Below are 17,121 nucleotides of genomic sequence, written 5' to 3'. Positions count from 1 at the left end.
CTCAAATTTACTTAGCCATTAAATCTTTTCTTGGGCGAGATTCATGAAACAAAGACAGTATTCCAGAGACACAACTGGGAAAATGTCACAGTCCTACCTCCTTTTGATCCATTCACATTTTAATCCCTGAAAATGGCTTCTGCTCCTATCATTCTCCTGGAAACTGCTATTTCAGGTTTGTAGATCTTCTGATCATGAACCTATTGTGAAGTTGCTCAGTCGTGTCCAACTCTTTGTGACCCCATGGACTGTAGCCCACCAGGCTCCTCCATCCATGGAATTTTCTAGGCAAGAGTACTGGAGTGGGTTGCCATTTCCTTCTCCAGAGGATCTTCCCAACCCAGGGATCGAACCCGGGTCTCCCACATTGCAAGCAGACGCTTTACCATCTGAGCCACCCAGGAATCAAAACGCTGCACACAAAGTTCTCTTTTCTCCATGTTTGTTTTGGCTTTTTTTTTTTTTTTAAAGAGTAAAATAATGAATACCTTCAACTGAAAAGAGAGGGTTTCTGAGTTGAAGGAATAATGAGAGCGTGAATAAACTACAACTATCAGACAGCATTAAGGTTTTAAGGTACAGGTATTTAAAGTGAAATTAGTCAAAACAGTTTTGTGTTTTCCTCCAGGCTCATCTGGCTGTTTAGGTACAAAGTAGGTAGAGTGCTGGCTTTAATCAGGTAAAATACAACAGGTGTTAAGGGAGTGGTTATAACAAGAGACCTACAGACCATGGAATCAAAGCTAGGTTAAGAAAAACGGAAACATGGTAAGAATGATGCACAACGAAGAAATTTAGCATCAGTGGACTGGAGGTCTTAAAGGTTATCCTAGAACTCTTGGGAGTCAGAAATTAGAGGGCATGAGCTGGGAAGAGAGGAGCAGTGGTGGTCAGAAAACAGGACACTTACACTTGAAATCTAAGAATACAGTTACTGATATCTAAACTAGAACAAAGGATTCTGGACACAAATAGCCAAAGAATTCAGGAGGCTGAGGTATATTATGTGGACACTGGGACTGCCAGAAATGATTAGTAGAAAAAAAATACTCATCATGTGAAGTGTTAAAATATATACTGAATGAGAGGGGCTGACTGGTATGACAGAGCATGTGATAAATTCTACTGACAATAACATGGGGCTGGGGGCCTTGAAACATCACTGAGGACAAGGAGGACACATGAAAGCCATCATTTAAAAGGCTTCATACATGATGAAATTCGTTTTGATGATCTCTTTGGGGAGATGGATAATTAGTTTTAATTACAGAATAATATGGTAGGTGTGGCAGTTATGAGCCTAGTTGAGGAAACCAGATTGCCTTAATGTGAATTCCAACTCGGGTGGGTAAGAGAACCTGCTTCATTGAGATGCTGGACGAGTTAAATGAGTTAATATGTTTTCCACTCAGAACAGGTATATACAAGTGGATTTTAAATGGCATTAGCTATTATTACTTTGGTGCCTAGTCTCTTATGTGGTTTGCAGTGGAGTGTTATGGGGTGACAAAGTAAGCAAGGATTGGAAAGCAGAGGTCTTACCAGAAACGCAGCAAACGGTGGGTCTCTCATTCCTGCTGCAGACAGAATCAAAGTGGTCTTAACGGAACAATCACCCTCTTTGAACTTCTAGAACACTTTGTACCTCTCACAAGAAACTTACCACAAACTGCCCTGTATTAGGATTACTATGTGTCTCATCTACTTTTGAATTCCCCATAATGCTGAAACAATGGGTTGTGCCATACTAAGGGTTCAGTAGCCAGGTTGATAATATTAAAACCAGACCTTATGGAAGAATTAAACATAAAATCACACATCAACCAACGGAATAAATTCGTGAAATTGTCAAAATAATTTTCTCCCTTATTCTACTGCTAATCCACTTTAGAATTGCAATCACGATAAACACTGAAAGAATCTAGAATATTTCAATGTATATTTATCAGTCAGGGTCAGCCTTAGGAAACAGATGACACACTCAATTTGGGTAATCTGAGAATTGCAACAGACTGTTTAAAGCCGAAGTAGGCTGTCAGGAAATCACCAGTGAGAGTATAGTGTCCCAGGGTTATTACCAACAGCTGCTGCTGCTAAGGTGCTTCAGTCATGTCCGATTCTGTGCGACCCCATAGACGGCAGCCCACCAGGCCCCTCCATCCATGGGAGTTTCCAGGCAAGAGTACTGGAGTGGGGTGCCACTGCCTTCTCCGTTATCAACAGCAGGGCCTGCCTATCACCACCTACTGGCAGCAAAGGGAGGAGGAGAGGAAGTGGTCTCAACCTTAACTTGATGGGAGCTTTGACCTTCAGTGAAGAGGCAGCCAGGCTACAGAAATCCCACACTAAAGAAATTAAGAAAGTAAATATCCTAACCTTTCCCTTCTTCCTTTCTTTGATCTGCTAACAATATTCTCCATCAGTTAAACCCTTCCAGGAGACAAGAAAACCCACTCGTGTACCCCGACAAACCAGGTGCTTGGAGACATAACAGGGTTAAAAACTAGGGCTAGAAGGGCAGATGAAAGATATACAGCACTGCACGTAAATCACGTAATAAATACATGCAGTGCAAGCAATTTAACAAACAATTCTGAAAACCAAAAATACTAATACTAATCAATACTAATAAATCAAATACTAATTCTCAATTACTCACATATAAAAGAAAGAGTTAAGAAAAAAGTGTTGCATCAGGCAAATAGATATGACATGTTATAGTTTTATATTCCCTTCAAGGACAACACAATAAAGAAACCTGCTTCAATGGATACTGACCTTTATTCAGACAACCTCAATATTTTCGTAAAATAGATACAAAGAATAAACAATGTCACATGACTCTACCTGTAACCTCTAGGTCCAAAGATACAAAATAAGGAAAATACAGGAAGATGTTCTGGAATTACAGAAACTTTTGTCATTAAGCCAATCTACACATATCAACTAGAGTTCAGTTTTTTGGGGTTTTTTTTCTGCCCCTTCTCTCCTCAGTAGAGAGAGGATTACTGCCTCCTTCTTTTAAGATACAATTACAGCAATTAACAATACTGCCTATAAAATACAGGAACAAATAATAGGAGACTTAAAGAACTGAAAAATTCATGAGCATAATATCTACTTTTGAGGAGCAGAAAGAAAAGATTAACAGAAATAATTATGAACAGGAAACACTGAAACTCTCTAGTGAGTTACCATGGATGTACACAAAGTCTGTCAGCAACATATCATTTTGCCCTAAAAGGGACAGAAAATAAGGGTTTTGGGGGCCTTAGTTTGTCCTAAAAACTCATAATCAGAAAAAAATATACTTCAAATATGTGTCATGACTTAAGTTAAATACTGGGGAAAAAAACTACATTATTAAAATTTCCTATACTCACCCTGACTATATGAGCATGACTATGCTAATATTTCTAACAGGTATTTCTCAGTAACGGCCTATCTATAAAGGATTTATACAAACTAATAATGCTTAAAGAAATAATAACACTATCCATATGCCTTATGTAAAGATACAGATAGTCTTGCATTTATATAAATCCTTTTAGGATCATGTGGTATATTCCATCTCAAAATTTGGTTTTAAAAAATCTTTTAGCAAGAATTAGAACATATACACCTGAGTCACTGAAAACAGGCACACACAAGCTCTATGTGCAGACCACCAGGACACGAGACTTGTGAACCAGATATCTAAATGGGTAGGTGAGGGAGTATCAGATTAAAGACATTGAATCCAATTTATTTAATCCCAGTTTGTTGTTGTTTTTTAATTTAAGCAAAAACTGCCTTATAATGGCTTCCTTAGCATAGGAATCAAATTCTTCGTCACCACCTATTTAGGTCCCAAAGGATCTAACCCCTGATTAACTCTCCAAACTCATCTTACATCATCACTCTCTCCAGCCATAAAGTCTTTCCTAACCACCAATTCCAAAGGGGCAAATTCCCCACACCAAAACACATACAATATTATCACAATGTATTATTTATTTAATACCCTTTATCTAACTTTTAAATGTAAATTTCACATGGCAGGTGCCTTCTCTCCAATTCATCACCATTTATTTGTATTCTCAGTGCCTGCCAAACACAGAGGAGCCTCTGAATAAATATCTGGTGCATGAATGAAAGCAACCTCCTAACAGCCATGAAATATAAGTACAGTAGAACTTTTTTTTCCCTTTGTTCCATTTGAAATACACATGCTGACCTAGAACATTTAGCGTACCAACTTACGAATAAGTAATAAATACACCAAACCAAATTCTCAAATCAAATTTAGGCCAGATGTTAACAAATTATACCTCTCAGGCTAAATCTGGCCTATAGCCTGCATTTACAGCTGAAGTTTCACTGGAACACAGACACGTCTGCTCGTTTATCTATTGTCTAGGGCTGTTTTGCTGGGTAGCTGTAACAGGCACTGTATGATCTAAAAGCCTAACATTTACTATCTGGCTCTTTAAAGAAAATGTCTGCTGACCCCTGAACTACTTGCAAGACCCCTGGACTTACTATGATACTACCCCAGTATCCAAGAATAACAAAGATTTAAATAAGACAATAAATAAAAGCCCGTTTTTGAGGTATGAGTTAATGTACATGGGGAATAACAGAGATGAAAATAAAATGAAAGAAGTCTTTCCCTGGAGGAAGAACTTTCCAAGAGTGAGGACTATCTAAGGACCAATTTATTATATACACCCACTCACTTGAGAATAACAGAGAGAGATTAATGGGTATTTCACACTTATTCTCAAAATAACTGATAATCACAAAGAAATAGAAAAAAGAAGCAAATACTAGGACATCAAAAAGAAATCAAATGAAGCAGAAAGACCAAACTTAATTCCAAGTGTCTGTGGGTTCTGAAGGAGACCAAGAGCTCTAATTCACCAAGAGCTCTAATTCAGACACCTACAGTAGAGACTAAGTAAGTAAGTCAGCGTACAAACCTCACAGCACACTCCATGCCCTGTTCCATTTAATGTTTCAAATGTCAGAACCGCATTCCAGGTAGGCTGCAAAGAATCAAAACTCATCCACATTTGATCAGATAAAACAAGTTTACTCAAAGTGAACAGTAGCTCTTAAAAACTTTATGGGAACCTGGGCTGCAAACAGGAAGTCATCCAGGGCCTAGGCAGTCTGATTACCTGTTTCCTAAGGAGAGTGAAAAAGCTGGCTTAAAACTCAACATTCAGAAAACTAAGATCATGGCATCTGGTCCCATCACTTCACGGCAAATAGATGGGGAAAGAGTGGAAACAGTGTCAGATTTTATTTTGGGGGGCTCCAAAATCACTGCAGATGGTGACTGCAGCTATGAAATTAAAAGATGCTTACTCCTGGGAAGTTATGACCAACCTAGACAACATATTAGAAAGCAGACAACAAAGGTCCATCTAGTCAAGTCTATGGTTTTTCCAATAGTCATGTATGGAAGTGAGTTGGACTGTAAAGAAAGCTGAGCACCGAAGAATTGATGCTTTTGAACTGTGCTGTTGGAGAAGACTCTTGAGAATCCCCTGGACTGCAAGAAGATCCAACCAGTCCATCCTAAAGGAGATCAGTCCTGGGTGTGCATTGGAAGGACTGATGTTGATGCTGAAACTCCAATACTTTGGCCACCTGATATGAAGAGCTGACTCATTTGAAAAGACCCTGATACTGGGAAAGATTGAGGGCAGTGGGGAAGGGGACGACACAGGATGAGATGACTGGATGGCATCACTGACTCAATGGACATGGTTTGGGTGGACTCCGGGAGTTGGTGATGGACCGGGAGGCCTGGCATGGCATGCTGCAGTCCATGGGGCTGCAAAGAGTCCGACACGACTCAACAACTAAACTGAACTGAAGCCCTTCTCCATGCTCCCACTCCCTGCAAATACATAGTTTACACACATATGTCTCTTCCGTGCTCATGTTTAATCTCAGCACAATTTTTTTTTTTCTGTTTACTTATTAACATTGCACATGGCCCAAGTACATACTGCCTTTTTGGTTAAGTGACTTATCTTTTCAGTCCAGCCTCTGTGAACCTTAATTCAATTTCATAAAAGAGAGAGGATCTGATTAGTCCCTAGTCCCTAGGCTTAGGCATCCAATCAGTTGTGTGTTTTGTGGCTTTCCCAGCAGAGGGAGCCTTCCCGCATTTCTTACTTCAGTAAGGGGAGTATGAGCTTGGTAAGCAGCCCCTACCTTCTAAACCCAAGTTTATTCATAAATGTAATTTGTAAACTATAAACAGCTTTATAAATGTAAGATTCATTATATTAGCCAAGGAAAGTAGTCTGGAGAAAGATTATCAACTGCCCTATTTTATCAAACTAAGATGACATATGTAACTTACCCTGTATGTGTAACAAAACAGTCACCTGTCTTTTTTTATATGTCTTTAATAAGTTTCCATGTTTTAGCTAGCTAAATTTATCAATTTTACTTTTGTGATTTCTTCCATTGCTTTTAGTCTATAAATTCCTCATACGTTTAAATGTTAAAATATGTAGTCAGCTATTTTTTATTAATTTTACAGTAATAACTGCTTTTGTTTTTTGATGTTACCTACAAGTGTATACCTCCTTAAACACTATCATTTAGTTTATTAGTTATAAAATAATCTGTTTTACAGAGAAGTTGCAATTGTGGTGGAAAGAAATCCCATAAATGCTATTTACCCACAGTCTAACATCTGCTTTATCATTCCTCTCTCCGAAAAAATTTTTGGAACCAGTTAAATTATAGAAGTAAACCTTTTACCTCTAAATGTGTATCTCCTAAAAAAAGGACATTCTTTTATATAACCATAACACAATTATCAAAATCAGGAAACTAACACTTCATAATATTGTCTAATCCAAAGACTAACCAATTACCATAATAGTATTCTTTAATAGCAAATGGGAAAAGTTCTCCCAGTACAGTATCCATAACTGTCCTGTTTCGTTAGTCTCCTTTAATCAGGAACAGTTTCTTAGCCTGTTTTTGTCTTTAATGACCTTGACATCTCTGAACAGTATAAGCCAGTTATTTTATGTTTCTAAATTTAGGTTTCCTCATAATTAAATTTATGTTATGCATTTTGGGAAGGAATACCACATCAGTGATGTTGTTTCCTTCCCAGCACATCATATTAGGAAGTACATGATTTGTCCCATTCCTGGTGATGCTAACTTTAATCACTTGGTTAAAATGATACAGGCCATGGGACTTCCCTGGTGGTCCAGTGATTAAGACTGCACTTCCACTGCAGAGAGTGTAGAGTCCATCTCTGCTCAGGGAACTAAGATTCTACGTGCCACGCAGTGTGGCCAAAAAACAACTGCAAAACCAAAAAAAAAAAAAAAAAGATAGAGCCTAGATTTTTCCATAGTAAAGTCACTATTTTTCCCTTTAATAAGTATCTTATCGGGAAATACTCTGAGACTACTATTTGTATTTTTATGGCTTTCTTTATGGCTTAACTAAAATTTTTCTGGATTCTGGCATACCATGTCAGTTAACATTTTAACTGACTCTACATTAACTGAATAACCAACTCCTTTCACACAAGACTGAATTTTGTAATAACTTCATATACATATTTACTATATTTACAGGTCTAGGCTACCATGCCTTGTACTAGTTTCAGATTGCTGTAATTAATGACTTCAATTTTATATTACAAATTACTGCCTATAAACAGAGCTACATTTAGTATCTACTAGAGCCAATCCTATTTACTCTTCGCTTCATAAATTCTTTCCTGCTAGTTTTACTTTTTTGATCTTTTGAATAAACTTTAGAATCATTTTCTTAAAAAGGTAAAAAAAAAAAAAATTCCCACCAATGTTTTGGTTCCATTTGTTCTAAACTTAATTTGTGAAGGCTCTTAAAGCAAAGCGTTCTTATTCCCTAAGACAGTATGAATCTGATAAGCAAGCTTGCCAAGAAGGAAAAATTACCAAAGGTTTATGTTTCTCTCTCTACAGAGCAAGTTTTACATTTTTTACATTCCTAAAATATAACAAGAACACGGAGGTAAGCAAGGGAGTAGAATGGGCAAGACAGTCTGATATTTCATTTAGAACTGAAGATTAAGAAGTTTTATTCACTTGTCCTACGAAGTAAGAACTGTTCTCGGATTATCAATGGTTTAGGGACAGACAGCACCAGCACCAGAGGGCTACCTCCAGCATGAACACGACTCACCCATTGTTCAGCTTCATCTAAGGCTCAATGATAGCAACTGATTTAGATGGACACTCTATTGTCTGGTTGTCCTGGTGACTGAAGGCATGCATTTGCCAGGCAGCTGACTAAGGTTGGGAATGTAGCCGTTGGCAAAGGAACAGAGAGATGAACTGGGCCAAATGCAGAACAAGTCTCTGAAGTAAGCTTGATTTGTACCATATTCTACATAAATTAATCATGAGAAGAAGAAACATTTAGTTTTCTTGGAATATTTGCAAATAGATGGTTCACAGGTTAATATAAAAAGAGGAAAAGGAATATTTAGACAAAGCCCTTCTAAGTAAAAATGGAATCTGCAGAAGTGGTATAAGTTATAAATAGGTTTCCAAAAAGATTACCTAACTGTCCAAAGGGGACAACTGAACATCAAGAATAACTGCTACTGACCAAAATAAAGAATTTCACAGTGATACACACACACACATAAATACCAGCTACTTATTGTTGCAGATGTTACAGAACTAACTCATTTTGAAAACAGCTAAATATTGAGGGGGCTTCCCAGGTAGCACAGTGGTAAAGGATTCGCCTGCCAGTGAAGGAGACAAAGGAGTCAGGGGTTCGATCCCTGGGTAAGAAAGATCCCCTGAAGTAAGAAACGGCAATGAACTCCACTATTCTTGCCTGGAAAATGGACAGAGGAGCCTGGTGGGCTACAATCCATGGAATAGCAAAAAGTCAGACACGACTGAGCGACTAAGCACAAGTAAGCAAATATTGAGGACCACAAATGGCTTTATTTATGTGCACTGTATCTACTGATATTTATAAGAAATAGTTTTAATGTATTTATTTTGACTCCTCAAAAGCTTTACTGAGATACCATATAATTCACCTATTTGTACCATTTAATGTTTTTAGTATATTCACAATAGTTGTGACACTATCACACCCAAATTTTAGAATATTTAATTAACATCACCAGAAAAAACCCCACACCCATTAGCAGTTGTGCTATACTAACCCCATGTCTTAGGCAATATTGTTTTTCAGACACTCAGTTGTATCTGACTCCGTGACCCTATGGACTGCAGCATGTCAAGCTTCCCAGTCCTTCACCACCTCCCAGAGCTTGCTCAAACTCATGTCCGTTGAGTCAGTGATGCCATCCAACCATCTTGTCCTCTGTCGCAATATTAATATACTTTTGACAACAATAAAACTACTGTATGCTAATGTAACCAACTTGTAATTGTAAAAATAGCTATATTTTCTAAAAAATAAAAAGAGTGGCACTGCTATACATTTTTACAAATTTCATTAGTACCTGGTTAAACGGAAGAGTTGATTTCTCATCAGCTGCTGCATTTTTATGTTATGCAGCTTCTGGAAAACTCCACTGTATATTCATGAGACTGGGAGTAAACACCACAAATCAAATCTGAGAATTATTATTTAAAAAATCTTGACCTTACAGAAACCCTGTAAAGGTCTCAAGGATTCCCTTCTCACAGGATCCTAGACTAAGTTATCACCATTTTACCATTCCTACTAAATGGATATCAACAGAGTATTAGCCACCCCACCCCAACATACACACAAACACAAAAATGTCTCTACAAAAGAACACAACACCCAACCTATGAGACACCGAGTCTTCTCCCTTCCCTCAGTTAAATGTAAATCTTAGCAATCTACTAGATCTGACTATCTATTTACAGGTAACCGAGATGACAGAGGAACACTGACACTTCATGGATGCAATCAGCAAAATCCTGACAGTGGGAAACTACTGAACAAACTACTGAGCTGACAGAGGAGGAGAAGGGGGGAGAGAAGAACAGGAATGCAAAACAGAAGGGGACTCCTACAGAATGAAGACGACTTAAAAGACAAGCGGAGCAGATTCCACTTCCAATAATGTCAGAGTAGCTCATACAAAAAAAAAAAAAAAACCTCCCAGAAATAACAACTATAAATTCAGCAAACATTATAAAATTTCTCAGAAGATAATAGAAAACAACCACAAGTAAACAGAATCTGGAGAGGACTCAACACCTGGAAGAAACAGCTCAAGGTATTTGCCTTTTTTAAGGATCATCATTGAAAGCAGGCCTCTGTCAAGCAGAGCTGTCAAAACTCAAGGAGAAATCCCCAAACCTTAAAGCTTAAAGACAGAGTTCACCACCACAGCATCCAGAAAGTGGGGGTATGTCCAAAAAGACAAGAGCTACAAGATTTGCATAATGATGCTGCCCGAAACTCTGGCTCACCCTTGACCTTGGCAACCTCAGGAATGATTCAAAGCAGTTCAATTAAGGACTGAAAGAACTGAGCAGAGATTTCAATTGGCTCCCACCAGGAGAGGCAGAGTTTGCTAAAGTAAAATGTGAACAAAACTAACGAACAAACCAATACTTTCTGGACAAACACAACAGAATCCAGAGGCTCTACAACCAACACTTCCAATGGTCTACATATAATCCAAAACCACTACATATCCCAAAAGAAACAAGAGTGTGATCCATGTTCAAAATAAAAGGCAATCAGTAGGTCTTTGTTGATCATCTATTTTAAATATTGTAGTGTATATATGTAAATCTCAAATTCTTAATTTATCCCTCCCCACCACCTTTCCCCTTTGGTAACCATAAATTTGTTTTCCAAGGCTGTGAGTCTGTTTCTGGTTTGTAAATAAATAAGTTCATTTGTATCAATGTTTTTTTAGATTCTACATGTAAGTGATATCCCATGATAAACCTTTCCAGTTTATTTCACTTAGTACAGTAATCTCTAGGTCCATCCATGTTGCTACAAATGGCATCATTTCCTTCTTTTTTATGGTGGAGTAGTATTCCACTGTGTATATGTACCAAATCTTCTTCATCCATTCATCTACCAATTGATACTTAGGCTGTTTCCATGTCTTGACTATTGTGAATAGTGCTGCTATGAGCAGAGGAGAGCTGTTATCTTTTTGAATTATAGTTTTGTCAGAATATGTGTCTAGGAGAGGAATTGCTGGATCATATGGCAACTCTACTTATAGTTTTTTGAGGACCTCCTACAGTTTTCCAAAGTGACTGCACCAATTTACATTTCCACCAACAGTGTAGGAGGGTTCCCTTTCCTCCATACCCTTTTCAGTATTTGTTACTTGTAGAACAAAAAAAGCACATTCTAATTTTATTATATGAGTATGAACAAAAATCAAAACAGTGGTTGCCTCTGGAAAAGGGAGGGACTGAATAGGAAGAGATATCGGGGGAACTTTGGGGATAATGGTCATGTTCATATCTTCACAGGACTCTGGGTCACCAAACTGTATACATTAATCAAAACTCTTTCAAAGTTACATGTAAGACTTTTACATTCACTGTAAGTAAATTATACCTCAAAAAAATCTTACTGAATTTTGATTAACGATATACAAAAGATTTTAGGAGTGATATGAACTAATTTTACAACCTACTGTGAAATGCAAGAAAAATGTTAAGACAGGTGGACAAATGGAGACACAGATATATTTGCTAGTGCAAATATGGCAGTGTTCAATGTCTCTGCATAATTTTAAGTTTTATGAATTTCTCATAATAAAACATTGGGAGGTGTGGGGCAAAAGACAGGCAAATACTGCCACTGTGCTGTGGCTTGAAGCAGCCTCTGCCAGGGACAAGACCTTGCTATGACCACCCATGAGAGAAGGTTCTACAGACAATGTAGCAGATAGGCAAGCAGCCCCCCACCAACAGAGCAGTTGCTGCACTCACTGCCAGAAGACTTAGCTCACCCTCAGTAAGACTTAAAAGCTGCATTATGCAGCACAATGCAGGTCAAGTTCTGCAGAAGATGATGGCTCAGAGCCACCCCCACTCTTGGAAAAATCCTAGCATCACAGGCCATTATGAGATCATCCTTAGGGAACTGGTGAAGTCCATGGTCCACGAGAACACTGATGAAAGACATTACCCTAAAGCTCCATTAAATTCCTACTGGGCATGACCTCTGGCTTCTTCTACAAAAGCTGATCTTGCCTGTACAGGATGGCTTGAATTTCATAAAACAGAACCAAAAAATCTTCAATGTCATCACCAATTCCTCAAAAATCTATGGCCCCAGAGTTTAAGATCCTTCTTACCAGCTTATACAGCACCCCATATCCAGATGGCATCCTCTGTTGCCAAGATGAATGCCTAGCAACCAACTAGCATCCCTGCTCTGCAGCAAGAATTCAACATCAATTTTCAGGAGTCTGGTTAGCAGGTGATGCTGGAGCAATGGAAGATTCACATGAAAGACAACAACTCAATGTGAACCAGGGGAATGTATACTACAAGTTTGACTGCAAGGCTTAGAATTCACCTCAACTGCTATGTTTTCCAGGGACTTGCGCTGGCAGGGCCAGTGGTTACAGGGTATCCGGCCCCAGAGTAACCACCTGGTCTGAGGTTCCCACTGTCCTGGCACAAACCTGGCTCTATCCCACAGACCAAGTGGCACAGGTCCCAGGAAGCTGCCTGGTTCCAGCCAGAATTATGCAAGCCCAACTCTGACCCATCTAGCCTCCAATACTTTGTCAGAGTTTCAAAACCCATATTAACCACTCATTAACATGTGAGCGTTACTTGCACCTCTATTTAAACATACGCTTAAGGGAAGAGAAAAAATGAAAATTATGAAATAAAAGGAAATACGCACACTGGCTAAAGTGAAAGGTGCTCAATAGTGTCTGACTCTTTGTAACCCCATGGACTATACAGTCCGTAGAATTCTCCAGGCCAGAATACTGGAGTGGGTAACCCTCCCCTTCTCCAGGGGATCTTCCCAACCCAGGGACCGAACCCAGGTCTCCCATGTTGCAGATGGATTCTTTACCAGCTGAGCCACAAGGGAAGCCTAGAAATTAGATTACCATTAAGTTTTATGGATGTGAAAATGGTATGGAGTTATATATTTTTTAAAGTCTTTCTTCCAAGATAACATCTAGTTCATGAATTTATAGAGGACTTGTACGTCTTAGACCTGTTTCACATAATAAAAAAGGAATAGGAGTTTGTTATATAATTTTGTCTACTGTGTAGCTATCTGGGAATCTCCATAACAAAAAGTTTTTTTTTTTTAAAGGAATAATTTATATTTTTAATTGGATTCAAACAAATCTGTTTTCTTTTTTTAAGTAACATATTTATGGCAAAAAAAGAAATTAACAAGAAAAGCTGGGAGACAGATGACAGGAAGCAAGAATGAGTGAAGCAGTCGGAAGCAAATAAATAATATGACCTGGGATACCAAGGCAATAAAAAGCGAAATAAACGCTCAGAGTAGTTACATAAACTATCATCAATCTCCTTCTACAGTACCCTTTGGGTTTTCAGTAATCATTCAAAAAGATCCACGTTACAGTACGTACAAATATAACATTTCCTACATTCTTTTTGTTAATTAGTATTAGATATTTCTCTGAAAGCCAACAACTAATACCAAAGAATGCACCATGAATATTTAAAGATTACTATGTCACTACCGATTTGATTCAGAATTTTAAGAAACTCTTAACACCTCGCCTTTCTTTGAAAATAGAAGCTAGATTTAAAATGTTTCTTCACAAATATGTAGAAACTGAAAAAATAACCTATTAAATAATAGCATGTGTTTCAGTATTTTAGCTGGATGGTTTTAAACCTCAAGTATCTCACTAGAAAGCCATTCTCCCAAATAATTCCATATTTTTAGTCTAAAATTGTTTGAAATGTTACTATTATTACTGAATTAGCTTTCCATACTGATCAATACCATCATATTGACTACAGTTCTGCAAAAATCTGCCTACACTAACTGAATTCAGTTCAAAGCACATCATTTTTCTACATGGTACTCCCCCAACCCACTCTGAGCTTAGAAATCAATGAGAAAGTGTATTTGCACTTAAACTGACATCTTTTATCTACATAGTACATTGGTTTTCAAAATGTTTTCACATATACTACCTTCAACTCAACCTCATGAAATAGGCAGGACAGGTACTTCCCATGCAGTACAAAAGAAAATGAAGCTCAGGGAAAAGCAGTTCCCTCAAGTAACAAGGCTTATCAATTGGTGGTGCTGAAACTTGACTACAGAGTATTTTGAATCTAGACTCAATGGAGCCTTCAGTTATTATACTGGTTCTCTCAAAAGATGGTCAGCAACAGAATTACATAGGGCTTCTGGCTGAAAAAGCAGACACTCCTATATCCCACACCCAGGGTCAGAATCTCCGATGGAGTAAAGCCCAGGAATTTTTATAAAAATTAAATAATACATACAAACACACACACAAAAAAATACACACATACTCACAGCTCTAGATGTAATGATACAGTATTTAAGATTATGCCATGGAATTATGTTTTGAGGGTAGTAAGATCAATACAGAAGAAACTGAGAGCAATAAAAAAAAAACACCTGCATAAAATCTTATAGTCAAATATATTTTTAAAAAAGTTTAAAGTATGAGGGGGTAGTTTCATCCCTGTGTGCTAAAATACTCCTGAAAGACTTGATGGAAGGGTAAAAACCAATAGGTCTTGGAACAAAGGTGAATGACAAATGAACAACTTGAGCAAAATATCAAGAAAACTGGGATATAAACAGCATATATAAGAAACAAACCAGAAATCATTGGGGTTTAAACATTTCTATTGATAATGAAGAAAGTTAACTAGGAAAAGAAGCAAGGTTATAAAAGGATTTACAATGAGGACTGGAATTTCATAGATTAGGAGTCTTCAATCAACCACCTGCAGATCAAATTGGGCCATTGGCCTGTTTTTGTACTGCCCCTGATCATTTGGTTCATATATGTTTAAAGGGCTACTTTTTTTTTTCAAACAAGAATATACTATAAGCAGTTGACCTATAAAACCTACAATATTTACTACTATCTGTGCCAACCTCCGCACAGGCAGTTAGGTAACTGTAAACCCTGGAGTAATGAGGATGTAACTTAACTCTGCCACTCAATAAAGACATTTAATATGTCATTATTAAAATAACTACCAAATTTTACTAATATTATTTAGGCTCAGCATGTAGTTAAAATGCTCCAAGAGTTTAAATACTCAACCTAAATATTAATGTAACTGAAAAAAAGACTCTGATGCTGGGAGGGATTGGGGGCAGGAGGAGAAGGGGACAACAGAGGATGAGATGGCTGGATGGCATCACTGACTCGATGGACGTGAGTTTGAATGAACTCCGGGAGTTGGTGACGGACAGGGAGGCCTGGCGTGCTGCGATTCATGGGGTCGCAGAGTCAGACATGACTGAGCAACTGAACTGAACTGATATACTACCATATTCTAAGAAAACTGAAAAATCCTCCAAAAAAAACCCACTTTGAGCAAGAAGTGAAAAAAAAAAAAGTTAATCTTCCTGTAACTTCTACTACCTCAGGTTCTGATTCAATAGATATTTGAATATCATTCTACAACAAGTATGCTGGGAACTCTCATGGTGGCTTGAGCTCAAAGCATTCCACCCTTTCCACAGTAAGATACTATCACCATTTTACACTTTTAGAAATCGAGGCTCAGAGGTAACCTGACCAATGTTCTCAACCCTCCAACTTCAAATCCAATCCTTTCTGCACAAGACCACTGAACTTCAAGTAACATTTAACAAGTCTAGTCCAAATTTTATCAATTTCTGTACAGAGTTGCAGTTTGGGATAGACTGTCTGGTTTTTAATCACACTTTAAATGAATGTAACACTTTGAAGCTATGTAATAGTTCCATACCGTGGTTCAGGATTCATTCAAAAGTTCATCATCTTTACTCTGACAATGGCCTACAGGCTCTTTCAGATATTGGCCTTCCACTTTACAGAGTCCACTATTCTGTACTGAGAGTGACCATCTCTTATTACAGTTTATAAGACAAGATGATTTAGGAAATAACCACAAGTGTCCTGTTTAACATCATAATAGGTTGAGTCTAATACTATAAAATGATACCTGAATATTCCAGCAAAATTGTCACAGCATGTGAATTTGAAATTTAAAATGTTTTTAAGATATCAGAATACTTTTCTTTGTGGCAGTGCTTATTTCTGATTATAAAATAGCTCCAATCTTTCCCAAAGATGCAATTCAACTACCCAAAAGGCCTGAAGTGCTGTCTTATAAAATAAGGCCTATTTAAGCCACAAGTATAACATCTTAAAAAATAGACTGTCTCCATAATCCCAAGCATCTACAATTCTAAACTGAAGCCCTTTCTCACTCTTACCCAAAAATAGAACTGGGGGGAATAAAAAGATTTTTATTGTCTCTCTCTCTCTCCCACTAGACTGAAAACTTTACATGAGGGCAGGAATCATAGGCAGTACCCCTAGTACCCAAAGACAATCCCAGACACAACAATAGGTGATTAATAAATCTCTGCTTCAGGAATGAAGAATGAGATGATCGTGAATACTGACTAGGGAAAAGCACAACTTACCTTATGGGTCTACCACTTTGGAAGGATTTTTTTAAAATCTTTAGTTTCTGGTTTGAGGGTTATGTTTTGAATCTAGCATAAAGATAACCAAATACTGTCAATCAACGCATGATTTTTATTTCTACATGTAGAGTGCATGCCTATGAAGCATCAGCAGTAACCCTTTTACTCAGTCCTGAAATGTAATTAGGAGGGTTAATTTATTACTAGAAAAAAAAAAATGTATGGCTCAAAATAAAACTATTCCTACATTTTCCTTTTACTGAGTTAGCTATATAGCACTGGTACTCAGTCTTCTTTCCATTAAGTCTGATAATCAGAAGTTAACCCAATAGTGAAATTCCTTTGATTGACCCACAATACCATAAAAGAGGGCATACGGAGTAAACCACTAAAGATTTTTTTTTAATAACACATGATACAAAAGAAAGCATTATGTGATGTGCCAAAAACAGTGGA

At 37.6% G+C, this 17,121-nt stretch overlaps 1 protein-coding gene across 8 annotated transcripts in view; it reads right to left on the bottom strand.

Annotated features, from left to right (window-relative positions):
• AGFG1 (ArfGAP with FG repeats 1) overlaps positions 1-17,121 on the bottom strand; it is an 83,442-nt gene that overhangs the window by 31,327 nt on the left and 34,994 nt on the right. The window lies entirely within an intron of this gene.

The sequence above is a fragment of the Bos indicus genome, chromosome 2 (genome assembly GCF_029378745.1).
Source record: "Bos indicus isolate NIAB-ARS_2022 breed Sahiwal x Tharparkar chromosome 2, NIAB-ARS_B.indTharparkar_mat_pri_1.0, whole genome shotgun sequence".
NCBI classification, from domain to species: Eukaryota; Metazoa; Chordata; class Mammalia; order Artiodactyla; family Bovidae; genus Bos; species Bos indicus.
The sequence above is the reverse complement of the archived record's forward strand: the minus strand, read 5'-3'. Positions and strand labels throughout refer to the sequence as shown.